The 12,626-nt window shown below is 44.3% G+C and overlaps 2 pseudogenes; both read right to left on the bottom strand.

Moving 5' to 3' along the window:
- Window positions 1-5,292, bottom strand: part of LOC123067266 (putative cysteine-rich receptor-like protein kinase 20) — a 19,807-nt pseudogene extending 14,515 nt beyond the window's left edge.
- Window positions 5,293-8,167: 2,875 nt separating this feature from the next.
- LOC123064665 (cysteine-rich receptor-like protein kinase 6) lies at window positions 8,168-9,669 on the bottom strand (annotated as a pseudogene).
- Between the last annotated feature and the right edge of the window lie 2,957 nt (window positions 9,670-12,626).

The raw sequence follows: 12,626 nt of genomic DNA on the forward strand, positions 1-12,626 counted from the left end.
ATGTGCCATCATGCCTCGAAATCAAAAGGATACACATGACCGAGCATTAAGCCTGTCATATACTCGTATTGATACGATTAATGAAGTAGGAGTCTGAAAAATAGCAACATACAACATTGGTAACAAAAGGGTGACCAGGGTTGCAATCGTTTTATATGATGGTCGCGCACTAAGCAGCTCGGGTTACAACATGGATAATGAAGGGTTGGACATCTGGCGACAACATCCGTCACTACTTTTTGGAAGCGGTGACCATGATGAACAAAAGATGGAAAGCATGTTGGGTTCCTGATATATAATCAGTAGGTTATTCCCATAATTGTTACTCTTACTCATCTACCAGATGCTTACTTATTGCAATCATATCAAGAGTAACAAAATTCGGTTATTGACTTCTAAATGCATGGTTTCTGTTAGATTATAGGCATACATCTGTATATGGTAGATTATGATTTGTAATCATTTCCTGCCTTATCTCTAGAAAAGGCTTCTTGCCCACTAAGCCTTGTACTCTATATGAACTGCCCGAGAGGCTCAATACAACATCCATCATATTCCGCCATTCTCCTCTCTATCCCTTCTAACTTGGTATCAGCCGCAAGTTCCTAGACCTAACCGCCGCACGCTTCCGCATCGCGCCACCCCTGGGAAGGTCGATCATCATGATCTCTTCCGTGGGGCGCGTGACCCATAGCAGGGTTCGTCCGTTGATCCGTGAATGGCTGCCCTGGTGAGTTTTTCCGATCTCTTGATTGGTTTTCTCTCCGCCGGTTGCTTGCCCGGTATTTTCTTTTTTGGGCCATTGCACTGTGGCACGCGGTCCCGGCCACTACCCGAGGCCGTCCTCACGGCTGCACTGACCACCACACCGCCATTGCACCGCCCCTTCGGGACGTAGTGCCACGGCTCACGGTCCATGCCGCCAGCCCGAGGTCTTCTCGCCGTTATCACCGACCCGCGAGTTGCTGCTGCATCACCCCTTCAAGCCGTAGCACCACAGCGCGCGTCCACCCCCTTTGTCTTCGTCCAGCACCAGCTCATCGCCAACGTCATCGTCATGTTCCCCGATCACTTCGTCTACTCCGACCACCGTCGGCAACATCGGCCCCTCACTGATTGGCGCCGCAACCGTCGTTGAGTAATTCTTTGCTGGCTCCTCTAACTCCTCCGACATGGTTTAGTCCCGATCTTCGCATGCCTGGTGCTGACAACACCGACGTGTGCTATCATCCCCAGTGTATTCCCAGGCCCGACAAGTCTGGAGCGGCGCATCATCAACATCGACATCGTGCGTCTACGCATGCCCGGTGCTGGCAACATCGACGCGTGCCTTCGTCCATGATGTGTCCCCAGGCTTGCCAAACCCGGTGCGACGCCTCGTCAACAACATCTTCTTCCCGGCGCACCACTACTTCGATACCACTGCACCCATGACTAACTCGGCGCCTCCTTGCGCCTGTGGCTCCACGGAGACTTACACAACACCTGCCACCAAACTCGACAATCGATCAGGGCGTTCTTCGCATGAGTACCTCGACCATGGCTACACCACCCACGCTCTCGGCTACCTCGACAACGGCACAAAGGGCCACCACCTCGCTTGAGCAACTCGTCGGCTTCCTCTATAGTTAATGCATAAAGGGCCACCACATCGTCCATGACGCTCCCGCTGCGACTGCGGGGGGATGTCAGCTCGTCAGCTGCTTTTATCTCCAGTTTGACCGTCCGCGACGCTCCTGTTGTCTGCGCGACGCTACCGCTACGACTGCTGGGGGATGTTAGAGTATATAGGTATATCTCTGTATATGGTAGACTATGATTTGTAATTATCTCCTGCTTTATCTCTAGGAGAGGCTTCTTGCCCTCCAAGCCTTCTACTCTATATAAGCCATCTGTGAGGCTCAATACAACATCCATCATACTCCGCCAATCTCTCTCTCTATCCCTTCTAACAGTTTCCTTGCATCATGTACATCAAATATAAGAAAATAACATGCACCTATGTTTTTGGTTCGCAAGAAGATTGTCTAATAGAGATTATACTTAGTTATATGTGACGAATATCACTCAACAAAATCAGGCCCTAGTTTTGGTCTCCACCTCTAAACTTCTTTGCTGGACCATCAGCTTCAGCCTCTTCTTCTAAAAATAGTACAGCTATGGGTTAAATAACAAAGAGATGCTTCTATTATGCTATCTTCGGTGTTAATTTTTTTATTTTACAAATCAAATGTGCAATTATTTAAGCATCTCGTTTTCAGCATGGCTCAATGTATACATCATGTGTTGCTGCTACATAAGAATTATTATTCTAGTATTCAGATAATCAGAAGTTGCACATCCGTCAGCCGGACGCAACATAGAATGTAGATGACCTATGCTAATTTGTTAACATCTACTCCCTCCGTTTCTAAATATAAGTCTTTGTAGAGATTGCACTATGAACCACATATTGATGTATATAGATGCATTTTGAAGTGTAGATTCACTCATTTTGCTCTGTATGTGGTTTATAGTGGAATCTCTCCAAAGGCTTATATTTAGGAACGGAGGGAGTAGCATGCATGTCATTTTTTCCTCCCAAAAGAATTATGCATCTTCTTTGCCAACAACATGACCATATACTAAATAAATATTGGATAATCAATTAAATCATTCATTGAGACACCTGAGTTATACCAAAGCACAGTTGCTAACTGGTGAATAATATCCTACTTGCGCACCACAGAAATATCCTATGCTATTGCAAAACATGGTAGTAGAAATAGTAGCTCATGAAGTAATTGACACTTCAATAAATTTATATATAGGAAACCTACCCAAAACATGATATCCAGAAGGTAGCTGACTGGTTTGGCATTTACCTGGCATAAATACAAAGAAATATGAGGCGATATATATGATTGAAGGAGCTACACTGAGGCCAACAATTCACCGACAAAATCGGCGACTCGGTGTACTTTTCATCATGGTCAGCAAGTTATCAGGAAGAAACTAAAAAAACATGCACACATGGATCCCATTGAGGATGCCAGCCATGTACTGCTCCTCCCTGAACAACGTGGGCACAACGCGGTCATCAAAGAGCATCAGGGCTCACCTCGGGGACATGGCCATGGTAGGTTCGGCGTCTAGCGGATTCAGCATGGCTGGGTCATCTCCATGTTACATGTTGCCTGTCTCCCTCCCTCTTTCTTTGTCTTGGATCTTCCCACCTTCAGAAGCACATACCTCTGCACGTATATATACAACTAAAATATTTAGAAACACCAGACAAAGGCAGCTGAACCTCTCCAGAACAGTGGTAAAATAAAATAAAAATCGCTTGCAGGAGGATAGAATTGACGGATCGAACAGTAATTATTACAATAGATGAAATAATTTTTCTTCTTATGCTCCAAGGAAAAAGAGCAAGCATCTGGTGGGCAGGGAAACTGCTACACCCAGATCGATATTTTCCTACATATCATCACGAATCATAGAACTAATAGAATGACTTAATAAGAGAATTCGAGACAATGGGTTAGCACGTACACAGTGGGCGGTCTCGTAGATGAGGCAGATGATGGAGAGAGGGGCCCCCAGCCGAGCATGGACTGCACGACGTAGTCCTCCGTGCTTGTCTTCTGACGTGTAGTCGACGCTATGACCGTTCGCTTCCCTGCCGCCGGCTCCTCCTCCATACGGCTCACCACCGGAAGCCTCGGGAATTGCGGCGAGCCCCGGATTTGGGAGCCCAGAGAAGCGGTAGTGCGCAGGATGGCATCGCTGGGGCGCATGGACAGGAGGCTGGGGGGAGGGCACGGCTGGTGAGGTGCCGGTGCGAATCGTGGTGTGGCGTCGTCGATGCGGAGCAACATCAGGAGGCAGGAGGGCGCGTCGGGCCATCGGGGCGCGTCGGGCGATCGCGAGGAGCTTTGGTTTCTTTCGTGCTGTCTGAGGGACGTGGGATAGTCTTCCAGATCGGGAAAGAACATGGGTGACGTGTGGTTTTTCTAATTCGCGAGTTGGGTGCCGGATCGATGTATGAGAGGAGGTTTACCTCTGGTTTTCGGAGGGTTTGAAAAAAAATCGCTAGGAGGACGTGGGTGGGAAAGCTAGCGAGGAGGGGGCATCGAAGGAGGTCGAACCATCACGACGTTCGATTCTCCTTTAATAGTAGAGATATTCTGGAGCTATGTATCCACTGACAACAAAGATTTTAGTAAGTATTGCTGGAGAGAATAAAATGCAGTTCACTTCATAAATGACTGAACAAAATGCTATCGCATTTGATGTCTGACTTACTACGATCCAACAACATTTTGTGTTTTCATCCGTGTTTGTTCTTGGCCGAAGAGTCTCGAGAGACCGAAATCCGCAATTTTCGGGATCATCTTATCATCCAGCAATATGTTCTCAGGTTTAAGATCCATATGGACAATGTTAATGCTGTGTAGGAAGGCTAAACCTTGGTAGATCCCCTTGATGATTTTGAAGCGTGTGTCCCAGTCCATTCCATCATTGGATACTTCTGAAGAGGTGAAACATTGAATAATGTAAGTACTCAAAGATAATAACTTCCAGCAGTACTTGTTTCTCAGAATGCCAGTACAAGAAAACCTGTTTGTATGGCAACATTTCCTTTGGATAAACATAATGTTACTGTCTTTTCTTGTCAATGTATAGCATCAAAATCTTAATAGAATATGCAGACAACCAAACACAAATTCATAGTATTTTTTTCAGAGACTTAAATACAGTTAAAACATAAAATGGAAATAATTATATACCAAAAAGATTCTTCTGAAGGTTCCCCTGCGGCAAGTACTCGTAGCAGAGTAAACTTTCAACAATGTCTGCAACAATATATCTTCCATTGTTCTGCACCACTTTCTTTTGGGCTTCATGGCAGTAGCCCTCCAACTTTACTACATTTTCATGATGCAGTTGCAGAGCCATAATACTCTGAACCTCGTTAGTGAATACTTTGTCACACGTGATTGGTGTATTTTCGGCAAGTTTCTTCACTGCAATTGTTTGCCCGTCTGGCGCAATCCCCTGTTCAAGCTCAAAAATACCTTTTCAGCAAATATTGGCATCTTATTGGCACGAAAATGTGAAGGCATGCATGGCCATATTACCATATAAACAGTTCCAATACGGACCCCCTCTTGATAGTACAGCTGTACCTACGACTCAATACCACCGAAAAGAAACGAAGAAAACAAAACCGTCTTCAGAGAAGTCCTTGAGGGGAAATAATCGTTTTAGTGCCCTTATATTAGAAAACCTGAAAAGCTTAATGCACATGATTAGTCCGTAAAAGTATTGTCATCAATCACCAAAACTATCCAGGGAAAATTATGCTCTAACACATGTGCTCCACGCTCTCGCTCACCACCGTCGCACTCGGGAACTACCTCAGCACACTGCTCGTCACGGTGGTGGCCAAGGTCACCATTAGGGGAGGCAAGCCAGGGTGGATCCCCGACAACCTCAACGTCGGCCACCTCGACTACTTCTCCTGGCTGCTCATCGCGCTCAGCCTCCTCAACTTTGTCGTCTACCTGCTCATTGCCAGCTGGTACACCTACAAGAAGACCGATGGATATTACCCGGACGCCAAAGGAGGAGCTGATGATTCACATGACCAGTGAGTGAGTGACTCACTCTGGCTGCAGCAGTTTGTGTCTGAATGTGCGCGTGTGTTCAGGAGGCATGGCAGAATAGATTGTTGAAAGAAGAAGAAAACGAACTTCAGAGTTCAGATAGTTGAAATTAAGGAAGGGAAATAAAATTGCATGGTAGATTTGTGACTTCAAGAATCAAGTGTTGTGGTGTTGATTAATTCTAGTGTCTTGGAAAAATCTGGCAGAAAAAAGTCCAGATGTTATGTAGTTTATTAGTTTGGTATGCAATGTGATCCAAAGTTTCTACAGTGAGTAGAAAAATTATAAGAGTGTAAAAGAATTTACATCAGGTTCATAAACGTCGCCGCTTGGATAACTTGTTGTATGGATGTCACCCAAACAAGTCATTTTCATCTCTGTTAAACTCAGAACATAACAAATTTTGTGAAAATATATTCTCAATTAAGCCTTTCCATATATATCGATGGCGACTCGAAAAGGTATCTAGAAACCTTTTAAAACTCAGTCAAGCTGAAACAATTGTATCAGTGGTGGAGTCCCAACTCCTTTGTAATTGCGGTCGCTTCTATTGAGTTGTACTAGAGTTTTGAGAGGCAATGATCAATATTGTCGAGGCCATGCAATATACATGTGCAAAATGAAAATGTCCTTTGTACTCAAATTTTTGTCTTCTTTGCCACATAGTGGTTTCTCAATTTTCCCTGGTTCTAAGACAGCACCTAAACGTAGCGCATTCAACATCCATCGTTCTGGTTCTTAACCATGTGGTTTTTCCTCATTTCTCAATGCCTCCTCTTCCTATTTAGGATTGATGTACATATAGTTTATGCAATCTCATGATGTAGTGGTTGGAGACCCACTAGAGTGAACTGTTGTGTACTAACTATGAAATATACAACCCTTATGTTTTCGATGCATGTAGCTACATTGTGATCTTTATATAGTGGACTATCTGTAGCCACAAATTGCATGAGTATGGCATGGGAGCTAGTCCAATTAATATAATTTACCAGCTTGGCATGCAGCTGGTTGGTTTCAACATATATTGTTAATTAAATCAGAGTTGGCACCACAATTATATTAGAATAGTTTGGTCCCCGTACATGTCTCACAAGCTTAAATACACCGGAAAGGTTGATATGACATTATTGTGAGATTCGGCTGTAGACCATTGTTAGAAGTGTAGCCATAAAACCACAATGTACCCAATTGGGTTTGATTCATTGTCCAAGCATCATCAAACGCACACGCGCATGCAAAATTGCAGAATCAAACTTTAGTACCTCAATATTAGTTTCCAAGCAGACATATTAAAGTTATTTGCAAGGTTGATTTTGTAAAGAGGCAATGATTTCATTTTTCAGAAACAATATGAAGGGACCATCTCATAAGCCCCAACAAACGCCATGTTAGATAATGTAGACAACATGTGCACAAAGAGTTGCTTAGCTAAGATGTCAGTGGTACTAATATTGAAGAATGAGTGATTTATTGGGCGCCAATGCTGAAGTGGCAATATATATTACTAATATGATCCTTCAGAGTTCATATAGAGAAATTGGGCACCAATGCTTAAGAATGTCTCCTTTTCCTATTTAGGATTGATGTATGATCGTGAGATCCCCCGGGTAGGCCCATGACTAGGATATGGCCCAATAGACACTATTCACCTATTCTTCTTCGCTCACCTTCCTAGATCGCACCACGACATTCATCCGACTGAACTGGCATTAAAGATTGATGTTACCAACAACATAAAGAAAAACAGCTACACCATGAAATCATCTAGACCCTGGTAACGGCCAACTTATCTACGCCATTACCAAGTTGTGGCCATAATACCACTGTTTTCTCTACTTCGACACCCCTATATAATCCCAAGTTAAAACAGAATATAAAAAAGGTCATTAGAATTACCGAGATCTACGAGGTCACTCGGACATCATATTGTAGCCACATCGTTCACACAAGAGAGAAACATCTACCAAGAGTAGGGTGTTACCCCTAGAACAGGGGCCCTAACCTGGGTAACAAAATATGAATTATATGTCATCAAACTATATCAAATTAAGTTGCAGGTAAAAGAAAGTGTATTTAGAGAGTAGTTGTTAAGTACCACCAAAAATAAAATTTAACATGATCCACAATGACGCACATCAGTGAGAATTATTCCTAAATCATAGTAGCAACAATGAAGCATGTTCTTCCATCTTTCACATCTCTCCTGAAAAGACCGAAGTTTCATGCTCCGTGGAAACTGAAGACCTGAATCATATATAGTGTACGTATGTAACCACCAGCTGAAATGCAGAACGAATTAAATGATTTTTTAGGGACATCAACTAAATGGTTCTGACAGAATTGATTGTCCTTATAGAGAAAAAAGAATAAAACTTTTCCTCTGCATTCTTATAAAACAAAATCATTACAACAATGAACTCGGACTTGGGCCATTGGGCAATGTTATATCGAGGTGGGGCTAACAAAATCATAACAATAGAAAGCCATTGTGTGCCCCCCGTTTATTTCATGCCGCATATGGCATTCAACTTTCAGTTGACCGTAGTCCGTTGAGCCTATCGACAATCTCTTCTATGGAAGGTCTCTTCTGCCGATCGATCTCCACACATTCTAGTCCAATTTTGATGCATACTTTTATCTGCTGAAGGCGATCCCCATCAAGATGTGAGCACTGAGACACTATGTGCTCATCCGTCCAGATATCACGTACCTATGTACAGAATCAGAATTATGATCCTTGGGGATAATATAAACCAATTGTATCATAAGCTTCTATATATATATACCACAGTCTTTCAAGAATCAAGTAATAATTTCTCTTACACTTTTTATAAATTGCGTCGCAGATGGCTCGTTGTTGGAACAAATTTTCTCAACTGTGGTGGTCTCCAAGATTAATAGGCCCAAACTATATATGTCTGACTTGGTGGAGTCTCACCTTTGTATAGATATTCTGGAGCTATGTATCCACTGACAACAAGGATTTTAGTAAGTATTGCCAGAGAGAACAAAATGCACTTCACTTCGTAATGACGGAACAAAATGTTATCGGATTTGATGTTTCACTTACTATGATCCAACAACATTTTGTATTCTCATCCGTGTTTGTTCTTGACCGAAGAGCCTCGAGAGACCGAAATCCGCAATTTTCGGGGTCATCTTACCATCCAGCAATATATTCTCATGTTTAAGATCCATATGAACAATGTTAGTGTTGTGTAGGAAGGCCAAACCTTGGCAGATTCCCTTGATGATTTTGAAGCGTGTGTCCCAGTCCATTACATATTTTACATTAGATACCTCCAAACAAGTGAAACATTGCATAATATAAGTACTCACAGATAATAACTTCCAGCAATACTTATTTCTCAGAATGCAAATAACATTTCCATTAGATAAACTGAATGTTACTGCCTTTTCTTGTCGTTGAAAACTTAATAGAATATGCAGATGCCCAACTTAATAGAATATGGAGATACTCAAATACAGTTTTAAAATAAAATGGAAAATATATATATACCCAAAAGATTCTTCTGAAGGTTCCCGTGCGGCAAGTACTCGTAGCAGAATAAACTTTCAACAATGTCTGCAACAATATATCTTCCATTGTTCTGCACCACTTTCTTCTGGGCTTCATGGCAGTAGCCGACCAACTTTACTACATTTTCATGATGCAGTTGCAGAGCCATAATATTATGAACCTCGTTAGTAAATACTTTGTCACGCGCGATTGGTGTATTTTCGGCAAGTTTCTTCACCGCAATTTTTTGCCCGTCTGGCGCAATCCCCTGTTCAAGCTCAAAAAACACGTTTTCAGCAAATGTTGGCATCTAATTGGCACGAAAATGTGAAGGCACGCACGACCATATTACCATATAAACAGTTCCAAATGCGCCTGTACCGAGTATACGCTCTGTGAGAACTGATCGGTGATAGTCTTTAGAAAATCTAGCGGCAAATCCTTGGGTAATGTGCTCAGAACACTCGGCTGCCCTCCGCTAGCCCCCGTTGCCATTTCTGATGATTGAACAAGCTTCGAGCTGAGCTGCTACAAGGCACAAGCTATGGATGGTCACAAATCCATGTTTACCAGAGCAAGACATATCTGTTTCAGAGAAAAGCATAACATCCCAACTTCATCAAATTTATAAAGCCACCAACCGGAGGAGAGATCACTATCTCCCCTCAGCCACTGCCGGAGGGGCGCCGTCTGCCGCCCAGCAGCCCACAGAGCGGCCAGACATGGAGCCACAAAACAGAGAGCGGGGAACGAACATGACTTGGCCTCCACCACCGGCCGCCGGCTTCCAAGGGGGAACCAAACCAACAGAGCCGGCACCCGACCTCACGACTAAACATGCATGAGATGGAATCTCTAGGATACTAAGCTATAAACATACTCCCTCCGTTCCAAAATAGATGACTCGACTTCGTACTAAAGTTAGTACAAAGTCGAGTCATCTATTTGTTGGAAATATGCCCTAGAGGCAATAATAAAAGCATTATTATTATATTTCCTTGTTCATGATAATTGTCTTTATTCATGCTATAATTGTGTTATCCGGAAATCGTAATACATGTGTGAATAACAGACACCGACATGTCCCTAGTGAGCCTCTAGTTGACTAGCTCGTTGATCAACAGATAGTCATGGTTTCCTGACTATGGACACTGGATGTCATTGATAACGAGATCACATCATTGGGAGAATGATGTGATGGACAAGACCCAATCCTAAACATAGCACAAGATCGTATAGTTCGTTTGCTAGAGTTTTCCAATGTCAAGTATCTTTTCCTTAGACCATGAGATCGTGTAACTCCCGAATACCGTAGGAGTGCTTTGGGTATGCCAAACGTCACAACGTAACTGGGTGACTATAAAGGTAGACTACGGGTATCTCCGAAAGTGTCTGTTGGGTGACATGGATCAAGACTGGGATTTGTCACTCCGTATGACGGAGAGGTATCACTGGGCCCACTCGGTAATGCATCATCATAATGAGCTCAGAGTGACCAAGTGTCTGGTCACGGGATCATGCATTACGGTACGAGTAAAGTGACTTGCCGGTAACGAGATTGAACGAGGTATTGGGATACCGACGATCGAATCTCGGGCAAGTAACATATCGATAGACAAAGGGAATAGTGTACGGGATTGATTAAATCCTCGACATCGTGGTTCATCCGATGAGATCATCGTGGAGCATGTGGGAGCCAACATGGGTATCCAGATCCCGCTGTTGGTTATTGACCGGAGAGTCGTCTCGGTCATGTCTGCTTGTCTCCCGAACCCGTAGGGTCTACACACTTAAGGTTCGGTGACGCTAGGGTTATGAAGATATGTATATGCAGAAACCCTAATGTTGTTCGGAGTCCCGGATGAGATCCCGGACGTCACGAGGAGTTCCGGAATGGTCCGGAGGTAAAGAATTATATATAGGAAGTGCTATTTCGGGCATCGGGACAAGTTTCGGGGTTATCGGTATTGTACCGGGACCACCGGAAGGGTCCCGGTGGTCCACCGGGTGGGGCCACCTGTCCCGGGGGGCCACATGGGCTGTAGGGGGTGCGCCTTGGCCTAGATGGGCCAAGGGCACCAGCCCCTATAGGCCCATGCGCCTAGGGTTTCCACCATGGAAGAGTCCATGTGGTGGAAGGCACCCCTAGGTGCCTTTGGGGGAAGGGAAACCTCCCCTTGGCCGCCGCCCCCCCTAGTAGATGCCATCTACTAGGGCCGGCGCCCCCCTGGCACCCCTATATATAGTGGGGGGGAGAGGAGGGATTTTACACCAGCCCCTGGCGCCTCCACCTCCCCCCGTTACGTCTCTCCCTCGTAGTCTCGGCGAAGCCCTGCTGCTGTGACGCCCTGCATCCACCACCACGCCGTCGTGCTGCTGGATCTTCATCAACCTCTCCTTTCCCCTTGCTGGATCAAGAAGGAGGAGACGTCTCCCGTCCCGTACGTGTGTTGAACGCGGAGGTGCCGTCCGTTCGGCGCTGGTCATCGGTGATTTGGATCACGTCGAGTACGACTACATCATCACCGTTCTTTTGAACGCTTCCGCTCGCGATCTACAAAGGTATGTAGATGCATCCAATGACTCGTTGCTAGATGAACTCCTAGATGATCTTGGTGAAACGAGTAGGAAAATTTTTGTTTTCTGCAACATTCCCCAACAGTGGTATCAGAGCTAGGTCTATGCGTAGTTCTTCTTGCGCGAGTAGAACACAATTTGTTGTGGGCGTAGATTTGTCAACTATCTTGCCGTTACTAGTCTTTTCTTGCTTCAGCGGTATTGTGGGATGAAGCGGCCCGGACCAACCTTACACGTACGCTTACGTGAGACCGGTTCCACCGACTAACATGCACTAGTTGCATAAGGTGGCTGGCGGGTGTCTGTCTCTCCTACTTTAGTTGGAGCGGAATCGATGAACAGGGTCCTTATGAAGGGTAAATAGAAGTTGACAAATCACGTTGTGGCTTTAACGTAGGCAAGAAGACGTTCTTTTTAGAACCCTAATTCAGCCACGTAAAACTTGCAACAACAATTAGAGGACGTCTAACTTGTTTTTGCAGCAAGTGGTTTGTGATATGATATGGCCAAAGTTGTGATGAATGATGAATGATCTATATGTGATGTATGAGATGTTCATGCTATTGTAATAGGATTCACGACTTGCATGTCGATGAGTATGACAACCGGCAGGAGCCATAGGAGTTGTCTTTATTCTTTTATATGACCTGCGTGTCATCGAGAAACGCCATGTAAATTACTTTACTTTATTGCTAAACGCGTTAGCCATAGTAGTAGAAGTAATAGTTGGCGAGCAACTTCATGGAGACACGATGATGGAGATCATGATGATGGAGATCATGGTGTCAAGCCGGTGACAAGATGATCATGGAGCCCCAAGATGGAGATCAAAGGAGCTATGTGATATTGGCCATATCATGTCACGTTTATTATTT

Source organism: Triticum aestivum, chromosome 3B (assembly GCF_018294505.1).
Source record: "Triticum aestivum cultivar Chinese Spring chromosome 3B, IWGSC CS RefSeq v2.1, whole genome shotgun sequence".
NCBI lineage: Eukaryota > Viridiplantae > Streptophyta > Magnoliopsida > Poales > Poaceae > Triticum > Triticum aestivum.